The sequence below is a fragment of the Ranitomeya imitator genome, chromosome 3 (assembly GCF_032444005.1).
Source record: "Ranitomeya imitator isolate aRanImi1 chromosome 3, aRanImi1.pri, whole genome shotgun sequence".
NCBI lineage: Eukaryota > Metazoa > Chordata > Amphibia > Anura > Dendrobatidae > Ranitomeya > Ranitomeya imitator.
In genome coordinates, this window is record NC_091284.1 from 138435322 (window position 1) to 138462431 (window position 27110).

At 47.5% G+C, this 27110-nt stretch overlaps 1 protein-coding gene across 1 annotated transcript in view; it reads left to right on the forward strand.

Annotated features, from left to right (window-relative positions):
* The window catches only part of MAP3K15 (mitogen-activated protein kinase kinase kinase 15), a 246053-nt gene that overhangs the window by 204168 nt on the left and 14775 nt on the right, over positions 1-27110 (forward strand). The gene's annotated exons all lie outside the window — the stretch shown is intronic.

A 27110-nucleotide genomic window follows, 5' to 3' on the forward strand; every position in this document is an offset into this window, starting at 1 on the left:
TATGTATTGATTGCAAGTGACATCAATTGTGCAACATCACAGTGACACACACACTGTATATAAACAGTGCTTTGAAAAAGTATTCATAGCCCATGAACTTCCCACATTTTTTACCTTAGGGTACCGTCACACTATACGATTTACCTACGATCACGACCAGCGATATGACCTGGCCGTGATCGTAGGTAAATCGTAGTGTGGTCGCTGGGGAGCTGTCACACAGACAGCTCTCCAGCGACCAACGATGCTGAGGTCCCTGGGTAACCAGGGTAAACATCGGGTAACTAAGCGCAGGACCGCGCTTAGTTACCCGATGTTTACCCTGGTTACAAGCGTTAAACTAAAAAAAAACAAACAGCACATACTTACATTCTGGTGTCCGTCAGGTCCCTTGCAGTCTGCTTCCCGCACTCAGTGACTGCCGGCCGTAAAGTGAAAGTGAAAGCACAGCCGCTGTGCTCTGCTTTCACTTTACGGCCGGCAGTCACAGTGCTGGAAGCAGACTGCAAGGGACCTGACGGACACCAGAATGTAAGTATGTGCTGTTTGTTTTTTTTTAGTTTAACGCTTGTAACCAGGGTAAACATCGGGTAACTAAGCGCGGTCCTGCGCTTAGTTACCCGATGTTTACCCTGGTTACAAGTGAACGCATCGCTGGATCGCATCGCTAGATCGCTAGATCGGTGTCACACACACCGATCTAGCGATGACAGCGGGAGATCCAGCGATGAAAGAAAGTTCTAAACGATCTGCTACGACGTACGATTCTCAGCAGGATCCCTGATCGCTGCTGCGTGTCAGACACAGCGATATCGTAACGATATCGCTGGCACGTCACGAATCGTACCGTCGTAGCGATCGAAATGTTATAGTGTGACGGTACCCTTACACCCACAAACTTAGTTGTATGTTCTTGGGGTTTATGTTATACTAGATGGTGGCCTGATTCTAATGCATCGGGTATTCTCTAATATGTATGTATGTATATAGCAGCCACATAGTATATAGCACAGGCCACATAGCAAACAGTATATAACACAGGCCACGCAGTATATAACACAGGCCACGCAGTATATAACACTGCCCATGTAGTATATAACACAGGCCACGCAGTATATAACACAGGCCACGCAGTATATAACACAGGCCACGCAGTATATAGCAGCCACCCAGTTTATAACACAGCTCACGCAGTATACAGGTCCTTCTCAAAAAATTAGCATATAGTGTTAAATTTCATTATTTACCATAATGTAATGATTACAATTAAACTTTCATATATTATAGATTCATTATCCACCAACTGAAATTTGTCAGGTCTTTTATTGTTTTAATACTGATGATTTTGGCATACAACTCCTGATAACCCAAAAAACCTGTCTCAATAAATTAGCATATCAAGAAAAGGTTCTCTAAACGACCTATTACCCTAATCTTCTGAATCAACTAATTAACTCTAAACACATGCAAAAGATACCTGAGGCTTTTATAAACTCCCTGCCTGGTTCATTACTCAAAACCCCCATCATGGGTAAGACTAGCGACCTGACAGATGTCAAGAAGGCCATCATTGACACCCTCAAGCAAGAGGGTAAGACCCAGAAAGAAATTTCTCAACAAATAGGCTGTTCCCAGAGTGCTGTATCAAGGCACCTCAATGGTAAGTCTGTTGGAAGGAAACAATGTGGCAGAAAACGCTGTACAACGAGAAGAGGAGACCGGACCCTGAGGAAGATTGTGGAGAAGGACCGATTCCAGATCTTGGGGAACCTGAGGAAGCAGTGGACTGAGTCTGGTGTGGAAACATCCAGAGCCACCGTGCACAGGCGTGTGCAGGAAATGGGCTACAGGTGCCGCATTCCCCAGGTAAAGCCACTTTTGAACCATAAACAGCGGCAGAGGCGCCTGACCTGGGCTACAGAGAAGCAGCACTGGACTGTTGCTAAGTGGTCCCAAGTACTTTTTTCTGATGAAAGCAAATTTTGCATGTCATTCGGAAATCAAGGTGCCAGAGTCTGGAGGAAGACTGGGGAGAAGGAAATGCCAAAATGCCTGAAGTCCAGTGTCAAGTACCCACAGTCAGTGATGGTGTGGGGTGCCATGTCAGCTGCTGGTGTTGGTCCACTGTGTTTCATCAAGGGCAGGGTCAATGCAGCTAGCTATCAGGAGATTTTGGAGCACTTCATGCTTCCATCGGCTGAAATGCTTTATGGAGATGAAGATTTCATTTTTCAGCACGACCTGGCACCTGCTCACAGTGCCAAAACCACTGGTAAATGGTTTACTGACCATGGTATTACTGTGCTCAATTGGCCTGCCAACTCTCCTGACCTGAACCCCATAGAGAATCTGTGGGATATTGTGAAGAGAAAGTTGAGAGACGCAAGACCCAACACTCTGGATGAGCTTAAGGCCGCTATTGAAGCATCCTGGGCCTCCATAACATCTCAGCAGTGTCACAGGCTGATTGCCTCCATGCCACGCCGCATTGAAGCAGTCATTTCTGCCAAAGGATTCCCGACCAAGTATTGAGTGCATAACTGAACATTATTATTTGATGTTTTTTTTGTTTGTTATTAAAAAACACTTTTATTTGATTGGATGGGTGAAATATGCTAATTTATTGAGACAGGTTTTTTGGGTTATCAGGAGTTGTATGCCAAAATCATCAGTATTAAAACAATAAAAGACCTGACAAATTTCAGTTGGTGGATAATGAATCTATAATATATGAAAGTTTAATTGTAATCATTACATTATGGTAAATAATGAAATTTAACACTATATGCTAATTTTTTGAGAAGGACCTGTATAACACAGCCCACGTAGTATATAGCAGTGTGGACAGCATATCCCTGTTAAAAAAAAATAATTAAAATAAAAAATAGTTCTATACTCGCCAGCGCTGTGGAGTCTGTAAGCTACAGTTGCGACTCCGACTCCTGGATTTTATCAGGTTCCGGCTCAGACTCCGACTCCTTCATAAATGACCAACTCTGTGACGTGTGCAGGCATCCATTTTAAAAAAACAGAAAGCGTCCCTTGAGAGTTTTTTTAAGTTCTTCCTTTTGTTTAAAAGCTTCTTCGATTACTAATTTTCTAATACTCTCTCTCTACAGAGAAACACCAAGCTTGCGGGCCATTTCCCTATTCAGACACATAAAAGCTGGTTGTGAAAATAATGAAATAGGCACACTATCCTTTGCAACAAGCTCTGATCTTTTTTTTAAATGTATCTACTGTCATTGTCACAGTAACTTTGTCACTGACAAAATATCTTGCAACTGATGGCTCTCTGCTCCTTTGTTTGGCTGGAAGAGCTGGGCACTGGTTCATTGGTTTGGATGCAGTCTTTCTCATCCACTGCTTTCAGTACTTCTGGATGAAAGCGCTGTAAATGTCTCTTTAGATTAGAAGCTCTGGTAGGAGTATTTTTATCTTTGCCTGAATATGCACTGATTTTGGCATCACAGCATTTGTTTTCGTCTGAATCATTTGTCTTACACTGACAGACATAATGTTTTCTATCTTGAGTGATGGTGAAATGTTCAAATACAGCTGATTTAATGTGACGCTTCTTTGACATTCTCAGGTTTTTAATTCTGCATTCACAATCCAAATGACACTTGTTTTTCCTAAAAACAATTGTAGAAAATTGCCAGGTCGTACAACTGATACAGTGGTCAGTAATACTGTTATTCCTCATGTACTCACAGTTAACTGATGCAAAGTTTGTTGAAAGGATAATACTTCTTACAGTCTTCCTCTTCTGAGTAGCAGCTGTGAGATGCTTGGAAGACGCACACCAAACATCTATTCTAGAAGAGGAGCTTTACTGCTAAGAATTTGCAACACATTTTTCCTATCGCCACGACATCACCCCTACGAGAGAGGGGATCCGCCCACCTTCCGGACAGGAACCTACAGGATTTAAAGGGGCGGTCCCCCTCATCACTCCAGTTTGGGTTCCTGTCCGGACGGCGGGAGCCTGCAGCAGCAGTCTTACCCGGGCCTCCATGCCTCCGCGCGGTATCTTCTAGGAACGGCGGAATCGGGGGCTCGGAAGCAGCGTCGGGGGTGTCCTGCGTGCAGACCCCCCCTCGTCTGGCCATGAGGAGCGCGTTCCAGGAGTCGGGCAGTGCTGTCCTGGTCCGCGGTTGAGCGCGGTGTGCAGCGTCCACACCGGCGCTGGTGAACCCGGAAGTAGTTGGTACGCTTCCGGGGTAAGCCGGGGAGGAGCGCTGCAGCGCTGTAAAAGAGCGACGCCTATGGTAGGAGGCGCGCAGCCATGTCCTCAGTAGGGGACGCCGAGCACCCTCATGGAGAGTGAACGGAACAGCGCAGTAAGAGCGGTAGCGGCCGCTCAAGGAGAAGCAGCAGCAGCGTGGTACGGGGGCAGCAGCGTGCGAGCGCCCCAGCGTCACATTTGGATCCTACTCCTCCAGAACCGGTATTCACAGAATCAGCGTTATGGTGAGTGTTAAATCAGACACCTGGTGCTGATATGGTCTGTTATTTGTGCTTTGTTTTAGGGAAAAAAGACCACTAAATCTAAGCACAAGCAATGTGCTCTATGCATGACTCCAATGCCTGACAGTTATACCAAAAGGCTGTGTCAGGCTTGCATATCTCAGACCTTAGAAGAGGAAGCTCCCCTTCGGTCATCAGACCTTAGAGCGGTCATCAGGGAGGAAATTAGCTATTCCCTTAGAGGCCGCCGCCAGGAAAGGTCGGGCAGGGACATATCGCCAGGATCTAGTCTGTCCCTGCAAGAAGGGGAATGTTCCCGATCTTCATCTCCATCCTCCTCAGATGAAGAGGGAAGGCCTTGTTTCTCGGTGGACAACATGGACATGTTAGTTAAAGGAGTCCGAGCTACCATGGGTGTTGCAGAGAGCAAGGAACCAAGGTCCGCACAGGACATAATGTTTGCGGGCTTGTGCCAGAGGAGTCGTAAGGCGTTCCCGGTGGTGGATACGGTTAAGACTCTTATAAAGAGAGAATGGGATAAACAGGATAAAGGTTTCCTTCCGTCATCAGCTAAAAGAAGGTATCCCTTTGAAGATAATGAGCTGGCAGAGTGGATGAAAGTCCCGAAAGTGGATGCAGCGGTGGCTTCTACGTCTAAAGCCGGTACTTTGCCGCTGGAGGACGTGGGCCTTCTGAAAGATCCATCAGATAGGAAGGCGGACATGTTTTTGAGAAAAGTATGGGAATCAACTGCGGGGGCGTTCAAACCTGCTATCTCTAGCACGTGTACGGCTAGATCCGTCATGGTGTGGATATCCCAACTGGAAGAACAGCTGAAGTCCAAGGTGCCCAGAGACAAGATGTTGAACTCACTTTCGCAAATACGTGAAGGGGTGGCGTATTTAGCGGACGCGTCAGTGGATTCTTTAAAATTGGCGGCAAGATTAGCAGGTCTCTCAAACGCTGCTCGCCGAGCCCTATGGCTTAAGACCTGGAAAGGGGATGCCCAGGCGAAAGCTAAACTATGTACAATGCCGTGTAGGGGTGAGTACCTGTTTGGCCCGGTATTGGATGATATCCTAGCTAAGGCTGAGGATAGGAAGAAAGGTTTTCCTAAAGCTTTCAATCCTAGCTTTAGGAATATCTTCAGGAGACGCTTCCAATACCGAAGACCTTACCACAACCGAGACTGGGAACCATCAGACCCAAAAAAGAAAGGTTCGGACTTTAATGCTTCATCATCTTCCTCAAGAAGAAGAAGAAACTATCGTTAATAAAGATCTTCCAGTAGGGGGCAGGTTAAAATTCTTCTATGCTCAGTGGGCCAAAATAATTTCGAGCAATTGGGTTCTGGGTATAATTAATTCAGGGTTAAAATTAGAGTTCCGGGAAAGACCTTCTGAATTTTATATCTTGACTGCCCCTGATTCCTTAGACCAACAAAAGGCCCTTGAAAAAGAGGTCCAAATGTTAAGACGGAAGAAAGTCATAGTGGAGGTTCCAAAGCATCAACAGGGGAAAGAGTTCTATTCCCCTTTATTTTTAATCTCCAAGCCAGATGGATCCTTTCGAACCATCATAAACTTACGGAGATTAAACAAACATCTAGAGTATCATGCCTTTAAGATGGAATCTATTAAAACGGCAACTAAACTTCTCTTTCCCAGATGTTATATGACAGTCCTGGATTTAAAAGATGCGTATTACCATCTGCCCATTCACCAGGATCATCAACAATTCCTCAGAATGGCGGTGCGCTTAAACGACCAGGTCAGACATTTTCAGTTTGCTGCAATGCCCTTTGGTCTATCTATGGCACCGAGGGTGTTTACTAAAGTCATAGCAGAAGTAATGGCCTGTGTCAGGGAACAGGATACGTTAATTATACCCTACTTGGAGGACTTCCTGGTAGTGGGGAATTCCTTTTGCCAGTGTAGTACTCGCCTAAATCATGTAATATCTTCCTTACAGGACTTGGGTTGGATAGTCAATATGGAGAAGTCAAGACTCGATCCATCAACAACTCAGACTTTCCTAGGTATTCTGCTGGATTCGGAAGTGCAACAATGTTTCCTTCCGGAAGAGAAAAAGCAGAGGATTATGCACAAAGTCAGTACGGTAACAAGAAAGCCAGATCTGACTTTAAGAGACGCTATGTCCCTTCTGGGATCCCTAACGTCCTGCATACCAGCCGTCCAGTGGGCTCAATTCCACACTCGAGTGTTGCAGGCCCAAGTCTTGGATACAGAGAGGAGTCTTCAAGGACAATTAGGCGGAAGACTCAGGCTGTCCACCGCCACTCTACACAGTCTGAGATGGTGGTTAAACAGAAGACATTTAGGAAAAGGAGTACGCTGGAGTGTAGTACCAGACAACATGGTCACAACCGATGCCAGTCCAATAGGTTGGGGAGCTCACATAGATGTCTGGACTCCAGGGCAATGGTCTCTCTTAGAGGCTCAAGAGTCCTCAAACTGGAAAGAGCTCACGGCAGTAAAGAAGGCCTTACTCAGGTTGCTTCCATCTCTGCAGGATTCACATGTAAGAGTCCAGACAGACAACACAACAGTAGTGGCGTATCTCAACCATCAAGGGGGTACAAGGTCAAGATCCCTAATGAACACCGCCACAGACATACTCGAAATAGCCGAAGCCCACTTTCGCTCTCTATCAGCTGTTCACATTCGGGGAGAGCTCAACACAGAGGCAGATTACCTCAGCCGTCATTCTCTACGTCAGGGAGAATGGGTTCTAGATCGACGGGTGTTCAGACAGATAGTGGACCTGTGGGGATTGCCCGTTATCGATCTATTCGCAACGAGAGAGAACAGGCAGACCAGGAAGTTCGCTTCTCTTCGGGTGGCGGACAAGCCCTGTATAATAGACTCCCTTCAGATACACTGGGATTTCCCTCTGGCTTACGCGTTCCCCCCAATGTGTCTGATCCCGATAGTCCTCAGGAAGATCAGGGAGGAGAGGGCGAGAGTGATCCTGATTGCCCCCTTTTGGCCCAGGAGGGCATGGTTCTTGTTACTCAGGGCAATGTCTGTGTCCGACCCCTGGGTACTGCCGTCCAGCCCGGAGCTTCTTTCTCAGGGTCCATTCAGTTACCCCAATGTGGAATCCCTGCATCTGACGGCGTGGAATTTGAGAGGGAGTTATTGAGGAGAAGAGGGTTTTCAGAGGCTCTCATATCTACCCTTTTAAATAGCCGGAAAGAAGTTACCACTAAAATTTATGCTAAAACTTGGAAAAAGTTCCTTGCCTTCTACCAAAATCCTTTTTCTGGCAAGGTCCCAATTCCGGCTATTCTGGAGTTTTTACAGAAAGGCCGAGAATTGGGCTTGGCGGTAAATACCCTTAGAGTCCAAGTATCAGCTTTGGGAGCGTTATATAACAGTGATGTGGTGGGAAATAGATGGGTTTCCCGATTTATCAGGGCCACTGAACGTAGTAAACCAGTGTATATTCCTAGATTACCACCATGGGATTTAAATTTGGTTTTAGACGCCGTAACAGAACCCCCCTTTGAGCCATTAGATTCTGTCTCCATAAAAAATTTAACCTTAAAAACAGCCTTCCAAGTAGCCCTGACCTCTGCTAGGAGAGTGAGTGACTTGCAAGCTTTGTCGATAGATCCTCCTTATTTAATGGTCTTTCAGGACAGGGTAGAGTTAAAACCTGATCCAGCATACCTACCAAAAGTAGCTTCCAAATTTCATAGAAGTCAGGAAATAATTTTACCATCTTTCTGTGACAATCCAAATTCAGCTGACGAGCAGAAATATCACATGTTAGATGTCAGAAGAACTCTATTAGAATACCTACACAAGACAGAACCATGGAGGCAGAGTAGGGCTCTGTTTGTTTCCTTTCAGAATCCAAGGAAAGGGGCGAGTGTAACAAAAGCGTCTATCGCCAGATGGATAAGAGATGCCATATATCTTGCTTATACTGCTAAAGGCCAGACACCACCAGATGGCATCAGGGCCCACTCCACTCGAGCCATTGCCTCATCCTGGGCGGAAAGAGCGGACGTCTCCATAGACGTAATATGTAAGGCGGCAACGTGGTCATCTCCTTCCACCTTTTATAGACATTATCGTCTTGATTTGTCTTCAGAGGCCAATTTAGTTTTTGGCCGTACAGTACTTAGTGCTGTAGTCCCTCCCAGGTGATTGATCTTTGAAAATCTCTCATAGGGGTGCTGTCGTGGCGATAGGAAAACCGGTTTTTACGTACCGGTAATAGGATTTTACGGAGCCACGACAGCACCCGCACATTCCCCCCCGTAGTTATTCACTGGTTTCTGCACCCTTTGGGGAAAGTGTGCTTATTAAAAAATCACTCTTTAGAAGGTGATGGTATTTAGTAATGTTTAAGTATATATGTTTATGTACTAACTCAATGGCGGTGTCCCTTATACTCTGAAACACAAACTGGAGTGATGAGGGGGACCGCCCCTTTAAATCCTGTAGGTTCCGGTCCGGAAGGTGGGCGGATCCCCTCTCTCGTAGGGGTGCTGTCGTGGCTCTGTAAAATCCTATTACCGGTACGTAAAAACCGGTTTCACTTTCAGTTTCATACATTGTAAGTAGGGGGGTTGGGGCAGCATGAGGTTAACCAAGTATAAGATTAGATAAGGGCAGTGGAGAACAGTGACAGACAAGAAGTAAAGGTACCGTCACACTCAGCGACGCTGCAGCGATATAGACAACGAGCCGACCTAAACTAGATCACTGGAGCGTCGCTGTTTAGGTCGCTGTAGAGACGTCAAACACAGCAACTCCAGAACGATGCAGGAGCGATCCAGTGACGTAACGGTGACTCACTTATCGTTCTCGCTGGTTGTTAGCTCCATGTCAAACATCCGGAGTGTACCGATCCGACACACATCTAGGGGCCCTATGCTCGTTGCTGGCGTCGTTGCTTTTGATGTTAAACACGACGATACACGCCGACCTAAATAACGAAATAAAGTTCTGGACTTCTAGCTCCGACCAGCGATGGCACAGCGGGATCCAGATCGCTGCTGCGTGTCAAACACAACGAGATCACTATCCAGATCGCTGCAACGTCACGGATTGTTGTCGTTCTCTTTGCAAAGTTGCTGAGTGTGACGGTACCTTAACCCCTTAGCGACCGCCGATACGCCTTTTAACGGCGGCCGCTAAGGGTACTTAAACCACAGCGCCGTTAATTAACGGCGCTGTGGAAAAAGTGAATAGCGCCCCCCAGAGTCGGATTTTCTCCGGGGTCTCGGCTGCCGGGGGTAGCAGAGACCCCAGAGAACATGATTCGGGTTTTTTTTTACCGACCCCGCATTTGCGATCGCCGGTAACTAACCGTTTACCGGCGATCGCAAAAAAAAAAAAAAAAAACGCGATCTCTTTTTAATTTCTCTGTCCTCCGATGTGATCGCACATCGGAGGACAGAGAAAAGGGGTCCCAGGTAGCCCCCCAATACTCACCTATCTCCCCCGGTGCTCCTCGTGGCTCCCGGTGGGCGCCGCCATCTTCAAAATGGCGGGCGCATGCGCAGTGCGCCCGCCGGCCGGCACCGGGTGAATCTTTGGGGTCTCGGCTGCCGGTGGTAGCCGAGACCCCAAAGAACATGATCGGGGTCGGTTTTACCGACCCCTGTTTTGCGATCGCCGGTAATTAACTGTTTACCGGCGACCGCAAAAAAAAAAAAAAAAGTAAAGTGTAATTCTCTGTCCTCTGATGTGATCGCACATCAGAGGACAGAGAAATAGGGGGATTCGGGGACCCCAGCATACTCACCTGGGTCCTCCTGCTGCTCCTCCTGGCTGCCGGGGAAAAGAAAATGGCGGGCGCATGCGCAGTGCGCCCGCCATCTGTCTCCATCTGCTGGCCGGCAGGAGAACAGCAGTTGGGGCTAAAATTAGGGTTAGGGGTAGGGTTAGGGGTAGGGCTAGGGGTAGGGCTAGGGTTAGGGCTAGGGGTAGGGTTAGGGGTAGGGCTAGGGCTAAATTTAGGATTAGGGTTGGGGCTAAATTTAGGGTTAGGCTTCTTTCACACTTACATCGGTACGGGGCCGTCGCAATGCGTTGGCCCGACATACCGACGCACGTTGTGAAAATTGTGCACAACGTGGGCAGCGGATGTAGTTTTTCAACGCATCCGCTGCCCAATCTATGTCCTGGGGAGGAGGGGGCGGAGTTACGGCCACACATGCGCGGTCAGAAATGGCGGATGCGACGTACAAAAAAACGTTTCATTGGACTTTTTTTGTGCCGACGGTCCGCCAAAACACAACTGATCCAGTGCACGACAGACGCGACGTGTGGCCATCTGTCACGATCCGTCGGCAATACAAGTCTATGGGCAAAAAACGCATCCTGCGGGCACATTTGCAGGATCCGTTTCTTGTCCAAAACTACGGATTGCGACGGATGCCAAACGACGCAAGTGTGAAAGTAGCCTTAGGGCTAGGGTTGGGGCTAAAATTAGGGCTAGGGTTGGGGCTAAAGTTAGGGTTAGAGTTGGGACTAGGGTTAGGGTTTGGATTAGGGTTGGTATTAGGGTTTGGGTTGGCATTAGGGTTACGCCTGGGATTAGGGTTAGGTTTGGGATTAGGGTTAAGGTTAGGGTTGTGATTAGGGGTATATTGGGATTAGGGTTAGGTTTGAGGTTAGGGTTGAGATTAGGTTTAAGGGTGTGTTGGATTTAGGGTTTTGATTAGGGTTATGGTTAGGGTTGACATTAGGGTTGTTTTGGGGTAAGGGTTGTGATTATCGTTGGGGTTAATGATTAGGATTATGGATCAGGTTGGGATTAGGGTTAGGGGTGTGTTGGAGTTGGGTTGGAGCTAGAATTGGGGGGTTTCCACTGTTTAGTTACATCAGGGAGTCTCCAAACACGACAGCCAATTTTGCGCTCAAAAAGTCAAATGGTGCTCCCTCCCTTCTGAGCTCTGCGGTGCGCCCAAACAGTGGGTTACCCCCACATATGGGGCATCAGCGTACTCGGGATAAATTGGACAACAACTTCTGGGGTCTAATTTATCTTGTTACCCTTGTGAAAATAAAATCTTGGGGGCTACAAAATCTTTTTTGTGGAAATTTTTTTTTTTTCTTTTTTTTTTTTTATGACTCTGCATTATAAACTTCTGTGAAGCACTTTGGCATTCAAAGTTCCCACCACACATCTATATAAGTTCCTTGGGGGTCTAGTTTCCAAAATGGGGTCACTTGTGGGGGGTTACTACTGTTTAGGTACATCAGGGGCTCTGCAATCGCAACATAACGCCCACAGACCATTCTATCAAAGTCTGCATTCCAAAACGGCGCTCCTTCCCTTCCGAGCTCTGCCGTGCACCCAAACAGTGGTTTACCCCCACATATGGCGCATCAGCGTACTCGGGATAAATTGGACAACAGCTATTGCAGTCCAATTTCTCCTGTTACCCTTGTGAAAATAAAAACTTGGGGGCTACAATATCTTTTTTGTGGAAAAAAAAAATATTTTTTATTTTCACGACTCTGCATTCTAAACTTCTGTGAAGCACTTGGGCATTCAAAGTTCTCACCACACATCTAGATAAGTTCCTTTTGGGGTCTAGTTTCCAAAATGGGGTCACTTGTGGAGGGTTTCTACTGGTTAGGTTCATCAGGGGCTCTGCAAACGCAACATAATGCTCGCAGACCATTCTATCAAAGTCTGCATTCCAAAGCGGCGCTCCTTCCTTCCGAGCTCTGCCGTGCGCCTAAACAGTGGTTTACCCCCACATATCGGGTACCAGCATACTCAGGACAAATTGGACAACAACATTTGGGGTCCAATTTTTCTTGTTACCCTTGTGAAAATAAAAACTTGGGGGCTAAAAAATCTTTTTTCCATCATACATGACGGCACCACGAGAGAGGGGATCCGCCCATCAAGGACAGGAAACCTTCAAGATAAAAGGGGCGGCTCCTCTCTCCACATCAGTTGGTTTCCTGTCCTTGACGGGGAACCCTCAAGATGGAAGACATCTGATGAAGATTGAAGAGGATGCCGGGATCTGGGTCGGGTGGATTTGGGCAGGCGCTGTCTGCTGCACCCGTCACCAGGTACCCGTAGTCGCCTCGGGGGTCAATGTATACCATGCCCCCACTGAGCGAAGCATGGCCACAGCCCGCGAGGCGAACGCCCGGGTGAAGATACTCCATGGGGGCCGCAGGTGCGCTCCCCCCCCCCCCCCCTGTCGAGTAGGAATCCTGCCTGTCCACGGGGGTCACTTTCTATGGTGCCCCCCCTGTTGACCAGAGGTGGCCATGCAGCCCGTGAGGCACATCGGTGCCCGGACGAGGTAAGCTCCTCGGAGGTATTGGGGCCCTCCCTGTCGAGTGTAAAGAGCAGGTCTCCCCCCTTCCCCCTCCTCCCTGACGGTACCTGAGGCTGCAGTGGTAGACGCAGAGCGGCGTCCGGAGAGGGTGACCACGCTGCCTGTCGGTGGCTTGGACAGGGGTCAAGGAAGCTCCTGGAGGTCTCCCTTCATCCGGCACCAGGTACCCAGGAATGGAGGTACGTGCGCGCGCAAATGCGGGCAGGGGGGCCAGAATCTCCGGCGCGCACCGGAAATAAAGGCCGGGTGCGCGCCTAGAGGTAAACCGCGCATAGGCGCTGAAACTTGCGGCATCACTCGGAACCCTTGTGCAGGAGCCAAGGGGCAGGGGGACCGAAAAAGGCAGCGTGCACCGGAAGTGGTGACCGGATGCGTGCCTGGAGCACGGTACAGCAGCGCACACCGGTAGTAAGGACCGGGTGCGCGCGCAGAGTTCTGGCAGAGGCAGGATCAACCAGGTAAATGGTGGATATTAAAGCGCGCACCGGATGTGGTTGCCAGGTGCGCGCTTGGACATATGTATATAGCGCAGGGTCGCGCTGACAGCTGACAGGCGCAGGATCAACCAGGTAGTTGATTGCTTCACGTGCACCGGAAGTGGTGCAGGCACGATCAGCCAGGTAATCAATCATGTTTAATGAAGCGACCAATGATAGCAGGATCAACCAGGTGATTCATAAAAAAAAAAAAAAAGAAAGTGAAACTATTTAAACAAGCCAGCTGCGCTGCCCTGTGTCACTAAACCAGGCCAGGTTGAAGGTGACTATTCTTGTTGTGTGCTGGTGTGTATAATGGAGAGTTTCTCGCCTGAGCATTTGATGCCACAGCAAGAGGTGCAGGAGAGGCGGTCTCGCTCAAGCGAAAAGAGCCAGACCCGCCATGGCAGCAGCAGAAGCCGCTCGGACAGTATACGGACGGATCGGCATACCAAGGAGGGGTCCCTAGTCTCATTGGGAGACACGGAGAATACTAGTCAACCTCCGGATCCGGTACCCGTACTTTGAAAACGTCCGAGTGGAGAGTGAATTACGAGAAAGTCCAGCATGCTAATGTCTGTTCTTTTCTCTCATCTTCTCTCTCCCCTCTTTTCTTACATACATTGCGGGGTGGAGTATAGAAGGTCACCAAAAAGTATAAGACGAAGACTAAAAATAGAGAATGTCCCTTATGTAAAAAGCCTTTAATATCAACTTGGGGTAAAGGACTGTGTCAGGACTGTATTAACCAGACTGTGGCGGAGGAAACACCCTCCTTTACGGACAGCCTAAGATCTCTGATTCAGTCTGAAGTCTCTAAGTCCGTAAGAGCATTACAGACAGCTGACACAGATGCCAGATCTAGGGACAGATCCAGCCCCTCTATAGCATCCCAAAGGGATTCCTCGGGGTCAGAGCAGGATTCAGATACGGCCCGCTGTTCTGATAGTAGCTCGGAGGAGGAAGACACTTTTCCAGCTGAGGCTACAGATAAACTTATTAAAGCCGTTCGCTCTACCATGGGGCTGGTAGATGAGAAGGCCAAAAAGACAGCCCAAGAGCTCATGTTCAGTGGCCTACAAAAGAAAAAACGGAGGTCATTCCCTGTTAACGATCAAATACAAGAACTGATTAAAAGGGAATGGCAAAAGCCAGAAAAAAGGTCCCAAATAACTACCTCCCTAAAAAGAAGGTATCCCTTTGAAGAGGAAGCATCCTCATCTTGGGACAGAGCCCCAAAAATCGATGTGGCGGTCTCAAAAGTGGCCAGGAAGTCCTCCCTGCCGTTCGAGGACCTAGGTTCTCTAAAAGAACTTCTGGACAGGAAGGTGGACAGTTCCCTGAAGACAGCTTGGGAAGCCTCAGCGGGAGCACTAAGGCCAGCTATCGCGGCCACTTGTGTCGCCAGATCCCTTCAAATCTGGATAGACAACCTGGAGGAACAGGTGGAGCAAAAAGTTCCCAGGGAAGCTATTCTAGAGTCACTTCCAACCATGAGGGCAGCGGCTATGTTTCTGGCTGAAGCATCTGCAGACTCTGCTAGGCTGGCAGCAAAATCAGCAGCGTTGGCTAACACTGGACGCCGTGCCGTATGGCTTAAATGCTGGCCGGGGGACACTCAGGCCAAAATGAAGCTTTGTTTTTTGCCTTGTGAGGGAAACTTCCTGTTCGGACCGGCATTAGACGAGGTATTGGAGAAAGCCGGTGATAATAATAAGAACTTTCCAAGACAGCCATTTCAGCCCTTTCGTCGCTCCTTTCGGAGAGGCCAAAAGTTCCGAAGGCAGCAATACAGAGACCGGGACAGGAGCAACCTGGACAAGTGACCCAGGGGAGGAAAGGGCTTCTATTTCGGCAAGTCCCCCAGAGACACCAAAAAACCCTCCCAGTGACGGTCCTTCTCAGGTGGGAGGGAGGCTCTCTCACTTCCTTCCAGCCTGGGAGAGGATCTCATCCAGCATATGGATCCGGCAGATCGTAGAATCAGGCCTAAAGCTAAAATTTCACCACTGGCCTCCAAGAAGATATATGCAGACCCCGGTACAGTCCTCCCAAGAAAAGCAAGACAGTCTGGAGGGGGAAGTAAAATCACTCCTAGACAAGCACGTCTTAGAGGAAGTTCCTATAGAGGAAAGGAGGGAAGGATTTTATTCCCCTCTTTTTCTCATAAAAAAACCGGACAACTCTTGGGGGACAATTATAAATCTAAAAGGCCTCAACAAATTTCTTGTAGTACCATCATTCAAGATGAAAACCATAAAATCGGCGGTGAGACTTCTCTATCCCCAGTGCTACATGTCTGTCCTCGACCTCAAGCACGTCCCAATCAGACAACAAGATCGTCAGTTCCTCAGAGTGGCAGTTCAGATGGGGTCCCAGATGCGTCACTTCCAGCACAGGGCTCTGCCCTTTGGGATAGCAACCGCCCCACGCGTATTTACGAAGCTGATTGCAGAGGTCACAGCACATTTCAGGGAAAAAGACACTCTAATAATTCCCTACTTGGACGACTTCCTGATAGTGGGAAAGAACTTTTCTCACTGTCAGGAGCAGGTCAGGATAGTGATGGACACTCTTCAGACACTGGGATGGCAACTAAATCTCAAGAAGTCCAAGCTAGAGCCGGCAATGATCCAGAATTTCCTGGGAATAACGGTAGACTCCGTGGCACAGGAGTGTCGCCTCCCAGAAGAAAAAGAAGGAAAAATCAAACAGATGATTATGGCCACATTAGGAAAACCGGAGATGACTTTAAGAAGGGCCATGTCGGTGTTAGGGTCCCTAACCTCCTGCATACCGGCAGTAAAATGGGCCCAGTTCTATGCAAGAGAACTGCAATGGTGTGTGCTGCAGAACGACCGAGAACTTCAGGGACAGTTAGAGCAGAAGCTCACTCTCCCACTCTCTGTGCTCCAATCTCTCAGATGGTGGTTACAGATAGAGTTATCCCCCAGAGGAGTTCCATGGACATTCACAGCCTTCAGGATAATCACAACGGACGCCAGTCCATGGGGATGGGGAGCTCACTCACACACACTATGGGTCCAAGACCCCTGGGCGCAAGAGGAGAAAGATCTATCCTCAAACGAGTGGGAGCTCCTAGCAATAGAAAAGGCGCTAGAGAGATTACTTCCACACTTGGCAGGGCATCATGTGAGAGTCCTATCGGACAACCGAACAGCGGTCGCATACGTGAACCACCAGGGAGGCACCCGCTCTCGGGCACTGATGCACATAACCACAAGACTCATGTCTCTAGCCGAAAGGCACTTCCTGTCATTATCGGCCCTGCATATCCGAGGTGTGGACAACATAAAGGCAGACTTTCTAAGCAGGAACCACTTGAGGCAAGGGGAATGGTCCCTAAAAAAGTCCGTTTTTCAACAGATAGTGCACATGTGGAGAAAACCCAGGGTGGACCTCTTTGCCTCAAGTCAACAAGAAAGTCCAAAAGTTCTGCTCCCTGAACCCTGCAGACAGGCCGTTGGCAGTAGACGCCTTCAGCATAGAATGGACGTCTGGACTCCTGTATGCCTTCCCACCGATATGTCTAATCCCAGCAGTTCTGAGGAAGATCAGGGAAGACAAGGCCAGAGTAATTATGATCGCTCCCTTCTGGCCGAAAAGACCGTGGTTTTACTGGCTGAGAGTGATGTCAGTGACAGACCCGTGGGTTCTCCCGGAAGACCAGGACCTTCTAACTCAGGGTCCCTTCAACCACCCGCAGAACTCCGGGCTTCATTTGACAGCCTGGAATTTGAGCGGTCGTTACTAGAGAAAGAGGGGTTCTCAGCTGGGTTAATATCCACCTTGCTCAGCAGCAGAAAACCAGTAACGACCAAGATCTATGGGAGGATATGGAAGAAATTAATGTCCAGCTCAGGGCCAATACGGGAAGGGGAGGTCCCGATAGTGGCAATACTGGAGTTCCTGCAGAAGGGCTTAGATCTGGGGTTAGCTGTTAGTACCCTTAAAGTACACATTTCAGCCTTAGCAGCCCTATTCAACTGTGACCTGGCAAGTAATAGGTGGGTGCTGAGGTTTATCCGAGCCTGTAGTAGAGCTGACTCTGTTCCATCTCCTACTCCTCCACCATGGGATCTAAATCTAGTGTTAACAGCTCTGACAGAAAGCCCCTTTGAGCCGTTAAATACAGCTTCAGATAAAATACTAACATTAAAAACAGCTTTGTTAGTGGCACTTACATCGGCCCGTAGGGTGGGGGATTTACACGGGTTGTCAGCTGACCCCCCTTACACACAAATTTTGGATGATAGGGTTGTATTAAAATTAGATCCGGCATATCTTCCCAAAGTAATATCGAGATTCCATAGAGCTCAGGATATAACCCTACCCTCTTTCTGTTCCAATCCTAGTAACAAGAAAGAGGAGAGACTCAATTGCTTAGACGTCAGGAGATGTATCCAACAGTATCTAGAGAGTACAAAATCCTGGAGGAAACAGAGGGCTTTATTTGTTTCGTTCCAGGGGTCAAGGAAGGGCCTTAAAGCCTCAAAACAGACTATAGCTAGATGGGTGAGAGAGGCCATTATTCTAGCATATAGTAGTGCAGGCAGGGTTGTTCCACAGGGTCTGAAAGCCCACTCCACGAGGGCCATGGCGACGTCGTGGGCGGAGAGAGCTGATGCTACCATCGACCAAATCTGTAAGGCGGCCACTTGGTCCTCTCCGTCTACATTTTTTAAACATTATAGGCTAGACCGATCTGCTACCTCTGATCTCACATTTGGGAGAAGAGTGTTACAAGCAGTGATCCCTCCCTAAAGAGAATACAAATCTCTGTAACTCTCTCGTGGTGCCGTCATGTATGATGGAAAAACACGGGTATTACATACCTGGTAATGTGTTTTTTCATGAGACATGACGGCACCCCTATAGTCCCACCCTTTTGATCACGTCATTAGTTGGGTGCATTATTAGCATTATTTGTATTATACACTCCCTGGGGTATCGGTGAATAGAACCGTATAGGATGTATTATTTATGTGTACACTAACCAGCGGAGTTCCTCTCGTACTCTGTAAAACAACTGATGTGGAGAGAGGAGCCGCCCCTTTTATCTTGAAGGTTTCCTGTCCTTGATGGGCGGATCCCCTCTCTCGTGGTGCCGTCATGTCTCATGAAAAAAACACATTACCAGGTATGTAATACCCGTGTTTTTGTGGAAAAAAAAATATTTTTTATTTTCACGACTCTGCATTATAAACTTCTGTGAAGCACTTGGGCATTCAAAGTTCTCACCACACATCTAGATAAGTTCCATGGGGGGTCTAGTTTCCAAAATGGGGTCACTTGTGGGGGATTTCTACTGTTTAGGCACATCAGGGGCTCTCCAAACGCGACATGGCATCCGATCTTAATTCCAGCCAATTCTACATTGAAAAAGTAAAACGGCACTCTTTCTCTTCCAAGCTCTGCGGTGCGCCCAAACAGTGGTTTACCCCCACATATTGGGTATCGACGTACTCAGGAGAAATTGCACAACAACTTTAGTGGTGTAATTTCTCCTGTTACCCTTGTGAAAATAAAAATTTGTGGGCAAAAAGATCATATTTGTAGAAAAAAATGCGATTTTTTTTTTTTTTTTTTTTTTCTTTTCACGGCTCTACGTTATAAACTTCTGTGAAGCACATGGGGGTTCAAAGTGCTCACCACACATCTAGATAAGTTCCTTAAGGGGTGTAGTTTCCAAAATGGTGTCACTTGTGGGGGGTTTCTACTGTTTAGGCACATCAGGGGCTCTCCAAACGCGACATGCGTCCAATCTCAATTCCAGCCAATTCTACATTGAAAAAGTAAAACGGCACTCCTTCTCTTCCAAGCTCTGCGGTGCGCTCAAACAGTGGTTTACCCCCACATATTGGGTATCGACGTACTCAGGAGAAATTGCACAACAACTTTTGTGGTCTAATTTCTCCTGTTACCCTTGTGAAAATAAAAATTTGTGGGCAAAAAGATAATTTTTGTGTAAACAAAAGCGATTTTTTATTTTCACGACTCTACGTTATAAACTTCTGTGAAGCACTTGGGGGTTCAAAGTGCTCACCACACATCTAGATAAGTTCCTTAAGGGGTCTAGTTTCCAAAATGGTGTCACTTGTGGGGGGTTTCCACTGTTTAGGTACATCAGGGGCTCTCTAAACGGGACATGGCGTCCGATCTCAATTCCAGCCAATTCTGAATTGAAAAAGTCAAACGGTGCTCCTTCACTTCTAAGTTCTGCGGTGCGTCCAAAAAGTGGTTTACCCCCACATATGGGATATTGGCGTATTCAGGAGAAATTGCATAACAAAATTTATTGTTACATTTCTGTTTTTACACATGTGAAAATAAAAAAAATGGTTCTGAATTAAGATGTTTGCAAAAAAAAGTAAAATGTTCATTTTTTCCTTCCACATTGTTTCAGTTCCTGTGAAGCACGTAAAGGGTTAATAAACTTCTTGAATGTGGTTTTGAGAACCTTGAGGGGTGTAGTTTTTAGAATGGTGTCACACTTCGTTATTTTCTATCATATAGACCCCTCAAAATAACTTCAAATGTGATGTGGTCCCTAAAAAAAAATGGTGTTGTAAAAATGAGAAATTGCTGGTCAACTTTTAACCCTTATAACTCCCTCACAAAAAAAAATTTTGTTTCCAAAATTGTGCTGATGTAAAGTAGACATGTGGGAAATATTATTTATTAACTATTTTTTGTGACATATCTCTCTGATTTAAGGGCATAAAAATACAAAGTTTGAAAATTGCAAAATTTTTAAAATTTTCGCCATATTTCCGTTTTTTTCATAAATAATCGCAAGTAATATCGAAGAAATGTTACCACTAACATGAAGTACAATATGTCACGAAAAAACAATCTCAGAATCAGCGGGATCCGTTGAAGCGTTCCAGAGTTATAACCTCATAAAGTGACAGTGGTCAGAATTGCAAAAATTGGCTCGGTCATTAAGTACCAAATTGGCTCTGTCACTAAGGGGATAAGAAATGTCTCTATCTCCAGCAGAACTGCTTATCACTGTTGTTCATAGTTTGATATAACATACGGTATATATTTGAGTAACATTTATAAAATTCATGTGAAAGTTCAATTATGAAATATTAATACATTTTTTTTAAGGCTGGAGTCGGAGTCGGTACATTTCTACCGACTCAGACTCCAACCAAAACTAACTCCGACTCCAACCAAAACTAACTCCGACTCCACGACTCCGACTCCACAGCCCTGATACTCGCCCTCCGCCGTCTAGCGAAGCTGTGTCGATGCGCGGCTGCCGCCAGCTTCCGTTCCCAGGATGCATTGCGAAATTACCCAGATGACTATGCGGTGCGAGACCGCTAAGTCTTCTGGGTAATTTCGCAATGCACCTCTGGGAACGGAAGCTGGCGGCAGCCGTGCGCGCGCGCCTCGGCGGACGACGGAAGGTGAGAATAGCAGGTTTTTGGTTTTTTTGTTAAACATTAGATCTGTTTACTATTGATGCTGCATAGGCAGCATCAATAGTAAAAAGTTGGTCAGACAGGGTTAATAGCAGCGTTAACGGACTGCGTTACCCACGGCATAACGCGGTCCATTAACGCTGTCATTAACCCTGTGTGAGCGCTGACTGGAGGGGAGAATGGAGCGGGCGCCGGGCACTCACTGGATGGGAGTAGGGAGGGACTAATTCTCGGCCGGACTGTAGTCGTTGCTGATTGGTCGCGGCAGCCAGGACAGGCAGCCGGTGAGACCAATCAACGACGTGGGATTTCCGTGACGGAAGTTGCAGACAGACAGACGGAAGTACCCCTTAGACAATTATATATATATATATATATATATATATATATATATATATATATACAGTGGGGCAAAAAAGTATTTAGTCAGTCAGCAATAGTGCAAGTTCCACCACTTAAAAAGATGAGAGGCGTCTGTAATTTACATCATAGGTAGACCTCAACTATGGGAGACAAACTGAGAAAAAAAAATCCAGAAATTCACATTGTCTGTTTTTTTAACATTTTATTTGCATATTATGGTGGAAAATAAGTACCGTATTTGGTCAGAAACAAAATTTAATCTCAATACTTTGTAATATATCCTTTGTTGGCAATGAGAGGTCAAACGTTTTCTGTAAGTCTTCACAAGGTTGCCACACACTGTTGTTGGTATGTTGGCCCATTCCTCCATGCATATCTCCTCTAGAGCAGTGACGTTTTTGGCTTTTCGCTTGGCAACACGGACTTTCAACTCCCTCCAAAGGTTTTCTATAGGGTTGAGATCTGGAGACTGGCTAGGCCACTCCAGGACCTTGAAATGCTTCTTACGAAGCCACTCCTTCGTTGCCCTGGCGGTGTGCTTTGGATCATTGTCATGTTGAAAGACCCAGCCACGTTTCATCTTCAATGCCCTTGCTGATGGAAGGAGGTTTGCACTCAAAATCTCACGATACATGGCCCCATTCATTCTTTCATGTACCCGGATCAGTCGTCCTGGCCCCTTTGCAGAGAAACAGCCCCAAAGCATGATGTTTCCACCACCATGCTTTACAGTAGGTATGGTGTTTGATGGATGCAACTCAGTATTCTTTTTCCTCCAAACACGACAAGTTGTGTTTCTACCAAACAGTTCCAGTTTGGTTTCATCAGACCATAGGACATTCTCCCAAAACTCCTCTGGATCATCCAAATGCTCTCTAGCAAACTTCAGACGGGCCCGGACATGTACTGGCTTAAGCAGTGGGACACGTCTGGCACTGCAGGATCTGAGTCCATGGTGGCGTAGTGTGTTACTTATGGTAGGCCTTGTTACATTGGTCCCAGCTCTCTGCAGTTCATTCACTAGGTCCCCCCGCGTGGTTCTGGGATTTTTGCTCACCGTTCTTGTGATCATTCTGACCCCACGGGGTGGGATTTTGCGTGGAGCCCCAGATCGAGGGAGATTATCAGTGGTCTTGTATGTCTTCCATTTTCTAATTATTGCTCCCACTGTTGATTTCTTCACTCCAAGCTGGTTGGCTATTGCAGATTCAGTCTTCCCAGCCTGGTGCAGGGCTACAATTTTGTTTCTGGTGTCCTTTGACAGCTCTTTGGTCTTCACCATAGTGGAGTTTGGAGTCAGACTGTTTGAAGGTGTGCACAGGTGTCTTTTTATACTGATAACAAGTTTAAACAGGTGCCATTACTACAGGTAATGAGTGGAGGAAAGAGGAGACTCTTAAAGAAGAAGTTACAGGTCTGTGAGAGCCAGAAATCTTGATTGTTTGTTTCTGACCAAATACTTATTTTCCACCATAATATGCAAAAAAAATGTTAAAAAAACAGACAATGTGATTTTCTGGATTTTTTTTTCTCAGTTTGTCTCCCATAGTTGAGGTCTACCTATGATGTAAATTACAGACGCCTCTCATCTTTTTAAGTGGTGGAACTTGCACTATTGCTGACTGACTAAATACTTTTTTGCCCCACTGTATATATATATATATATATATATATATATATATATATATATATATATATATATATATATATATATATATATATATATACCAACACAAAGTAGCAAGTATTTGTGAAGTGTAAAGAAAATAATACATGGTTTTCTAAATAATTAAAAAATGTAAATCTGAAAATTGTGACATACATTTGTATTCTGACCCCCTGAGTCAATACTTTGTAGGACCACCTTTTACTGCAATTACTGCTGCCAGTCTTTTGGGGTCTGTCTCACCAGCTTTGCAAATCTAGAGGTGACATTTTTACCCAATCTTCTTTGCACGCTCTCTCTAGCTCAGTGAGATTGGATGGAGGGTGAGAACACTACATCTGATTGTTTTGGAATTGTATTGTTGGCATTGGTTCCCTCTCCAGTAGCACCTTGTCTAGCAGGTCTAGGATGCGCAGGTACCGAACAGAACATGACCCTTAAGTGCAGTTGCTGCCTTATGACTGCTTGACAGAGAAGTTTGCAGAAAAGTCTTCCCTACTTCTAGGTAATTCCTTCCATATTGACCTCCTTTGCTGATGAAGAAAATGAACCCTGGGGTTTTTATATTACACTAGATGGCAGCCCGATTCTAAAGAATCGGGAGTCTAGAATCCATATATACTTTATTTATTCAAATGTAAGAATAATACAATTAATAAATAATAGTAAGAAAGAACAAAAATAATAGGCAGTATATGGAGAAAACACCAAACAAAAGTTCAAAATTGGTGTGAAAATGTCACTGAACCACTTCACAACTAAATATATATAGTTTTGGTAAATAGTATTATCATTTTTTTGACGAAATTCGGCAGGAGCTTGAAGAGCAACGTCACTGGGCCCGCCTCCACGCAGTAGAAACTTGCTGTGAGGTAAAAATTCAAAAATCACACCAAAATGGCGGGCGGAGTGTGTCACAGTACGGCACGTTTCTGATTGGTCGCTCGCAGCAGGCGGCAACCAATCAGACACTGGACACTGTTGACGTCACTTATCTCCGGACATTAGCTCCGGACATTAGCTCCGGACATTAGCTCCGGACAAAGCCACGGAAGTTGGCACAAATTGCAGGAAGTAGTATTCTAGGCAATTATATATTAGATTTTATTAGAAGGTTCATATACATGCACAGTAATAATGTCCCTATGTGTAACATGTATGCAGGTACGGACTGGGGCTGAAATTCAGTCCTGGCATTTGAAATCACACAGGCACATATTGTCCCCATCCCCATGAACCAGATGGGATATATTACTAATATTACCCTGGATGGAGAAAAGGAAGATTTTCTCCAAGACCAATATTTCTAATGATACCTGTGGCTTCTGGGGTAAGTGACGGAGTCAGCAACTTTGTGCTCCATCACAACTCTTAACAGTATGGGTATCTTGAGATCACCGATTCTGTTAACAACGTAGCAGACAAGGCAGCCCATGACCAGACAGGCCCTTCTGGCATTTGCCAGAATTGCCAGATGGCCAGTCCGGCCCTGCATGTATGATAGGTTCAGCAGTAAGCAGGGGTCGGGGTACAGTAGCCGTGTATGGTAGGTTCAGCAGTAAACAAGGGTCGGGGTACAGTAGCCGTGTATGGTAGGTTCAACAGTAAGCAGGGGACCGGGTACAGTAGCTGTGTAATGGTAGGTTTAGCAGTAAGCAGGGGACGGGGTACAGTAGACCAGTATGGTAGGTTCAGCAGTAAGCAGGGGTCGAGGTACAGTAGCCATGTATGGTAGGTTCAGCAGTAAGCAGGGGTCATGGTACAGTAGCCGTGTATGGTAGGTTCAGCAGTAAGCGGGGGATGGGGTACAGTAGCCAAGTATGGTAGGTTCAGCAGTAAGCAGGGGTCGAGGTACAGCAGCCGTGTATGGTAGGTTCAGCAGTAAGCAGGGGTCATGGTACAGTAGCCGTGTATGGTGGGTTCAGCAGTAAGCAGGGGACGGGGTACAGTAGCCTTGTGTGGTCGGTTTAGCAGTAAGCAGCCGTGGGGGTACAGTAGTACAGTAGCCGTGTATGGTAGGTTCAGCAGTAGCAGGGTTCGCGATACAGTAGCCAAGTATGGTAGGTTCAGCAGTAAGCAAGGGTCTGGATACAGTAGCCACGTATGGTAGGTTCAGCAGTAAGCGGGGGATGGGGTAGAGTAGCCAAGTATGGTAGGTTCAGCAGTAAGCAGGGGATGGGGTAGAGTAGCCAAGTATGGTAGGTTCAGCAGTAAGCAGGGGTCGGGATACAGAAGCCAAGTATGGTAGGTTCAGCAGTAAGCGGGGATCGGGGTACAGTAGCTGTGTATGGTAGGTTCAGCAGTAAGCGGGGGGATCAGGATACAGTAGCCGTGTATGGTAGGTTCAGCAGTAAGCAGCGGTCGGGGTACAGTAGCCGTGTATGGTAGGTTCAGCAGTATGCAGTGATCGGGGTACAGTAGCCGTGTATGGTAGGTTCAGCAGTAAGCAGCGGTCAGGGTACAGTAGCCGTGTATGGTAGGTTCAGCAGTAAGCAGTGATCGGGGTACAGTAGCTGTGTATGGTAGGTTCAGCAGTAAGCAGGGGACGGGGTACAGTAGACTTGTATGGTGGGTTCAGCAGTAAGCAGGGGACGGGGTACAGTAGCCAAGTATGGTAGGTTCAGCAGTAAGCAGGGGTCGGGGTACATTAGCCGTGTATGGTAGGTTCAGCAGTAAGCGGGGGATGGGGTACAGTAGCCGTGTATGGTAGGTTCAGCAGTAAGCAGCGGTCGGGGTACAGTAGCCAAGTATGGCAGGTTCAGCAGTAAGCAGGGGACAGGGTACAGTAGCCAAGTATGGCAGGTTCAGCAGTAAGCAGGGGACAGGGTACAGTAGCCGTGTATGGTAGGTTCAGCAGTAAGCAGCGGTCGGGGTACAGTAGCCTTGTATGGAAGGTTCAGCAATAAGCAGCGGTCGGGGTACAGTAGCCAAGTATGGCAGGTTCAGCAGTAAGCAGGGGACAGGGTACAGTAGCCAAGTATGGCAGGTTCAGCAGTAAGCAGGGGACAGGGTACAGTAGCCGTGTATGGTAGGTTCAGCAGTAAGCAGCGGTCGGGGTACAGTAGCCTTGTATGGAAGGTTCAGCAATAAGCAGCGGTCGGGGTACAGTAGCCAAGTATGGCAGGTTCAGCAGTAAGCAGCGGTCGGGGTACAGTAGCCAAGTATGGCAGGTTCAGCAGTAAGCAGCGGTCGGGGTGCAGTAGCCGTGTATGGCAGGTTCAGCAGTAAGCAGCGGTCAGGGTGCAGTAGCCGTGTATGGTAGGTTCAGCAGTAAGCAGGGGACAGGGTACAGTAGCCGTGTATGGTAGGTTCAGCAGTAAGCAGCGGTCGGGGTGCAGTAGCCATGTATGGTAGGTTCAGCAGTAAGGAGGGGACCGGGTACAGTAGCCATGTATGGTAGGTTCAGCAGTAAGCAGCGGTCGGGGTGCAGTAGCCGTGTATGGTAGGTTCAGCAGTAAGGAGGGGACCGGGTACAGTAGCCATGTATGGTAGGTTCAGCAGTAAGCAGCGGTCGGGGTGCAGTAGCCGTGTATGGTAGGTTCAGCAGTAAGGAGGGGACCGGGTACAGTAGCCATGTATGGTAGGTTCAGCAGTAAGCAGCGGTCGGGGTGCAGTAGCCGTGTATGGTAGGTTCAGCAGTAAGCAGCGGTCGGGGTGCAGTAGCCGTGTATGGTAGGATCAGCGGTAAGCAGCGGTCGGGGTGCAGTAGCCGTGTATGGTAGGTTCAGCAGTAAGGAGGGGACCGGGTACAGTAGCCATGTATGGTAGGTTCAGCAGTAAGCAGCGGTCGGGGTGCAGTAGCCGTGTATGGTAGGATCAGCGGTAAGCAGCGGTCGGGGTGCAGTAGCCGTGTATGGTAGGTTCAGCAGTAAGGAGGGGACCGGGTACAGTAGCCGTGTATGGTAGGTTCAGCAGTAAGCAGCGGTCGGGGTGCAGTAGCCGTGTATGGTAGGTTCAGCAGTAAGCAGCGGTCGGGGTGCAGTAGCCGTGTATGGTAGGATCAGCGGTAAGCAGCGGTCGGGGTGCAGTAGCCGTGTATGGTAGGTTCAGCAGTAAGGAGGGGACCGGGTACAGTAGCCATGTATGGTAGGTTCAGCAGTAAGCAGCGGTCGGGGTGCAGTAGCCGTGTATGGTAGGTTCAGCAGTAAGCAGCGGTCGGGGTGCAGTAGCCGTGTATGGTAGGATCAGCGGTAAGCAGGGGACAGGGTACAGTAGCCATGTATGGCAGGTTCAGCAGTAAGCAGCGGTCGGGGTACAGTAGCCGTGTATGGTAGGTTCAGCAGTAAGCAGCGGTCGAGGTGCAGTAGCCGTGTATGGCAGGTTCAGCA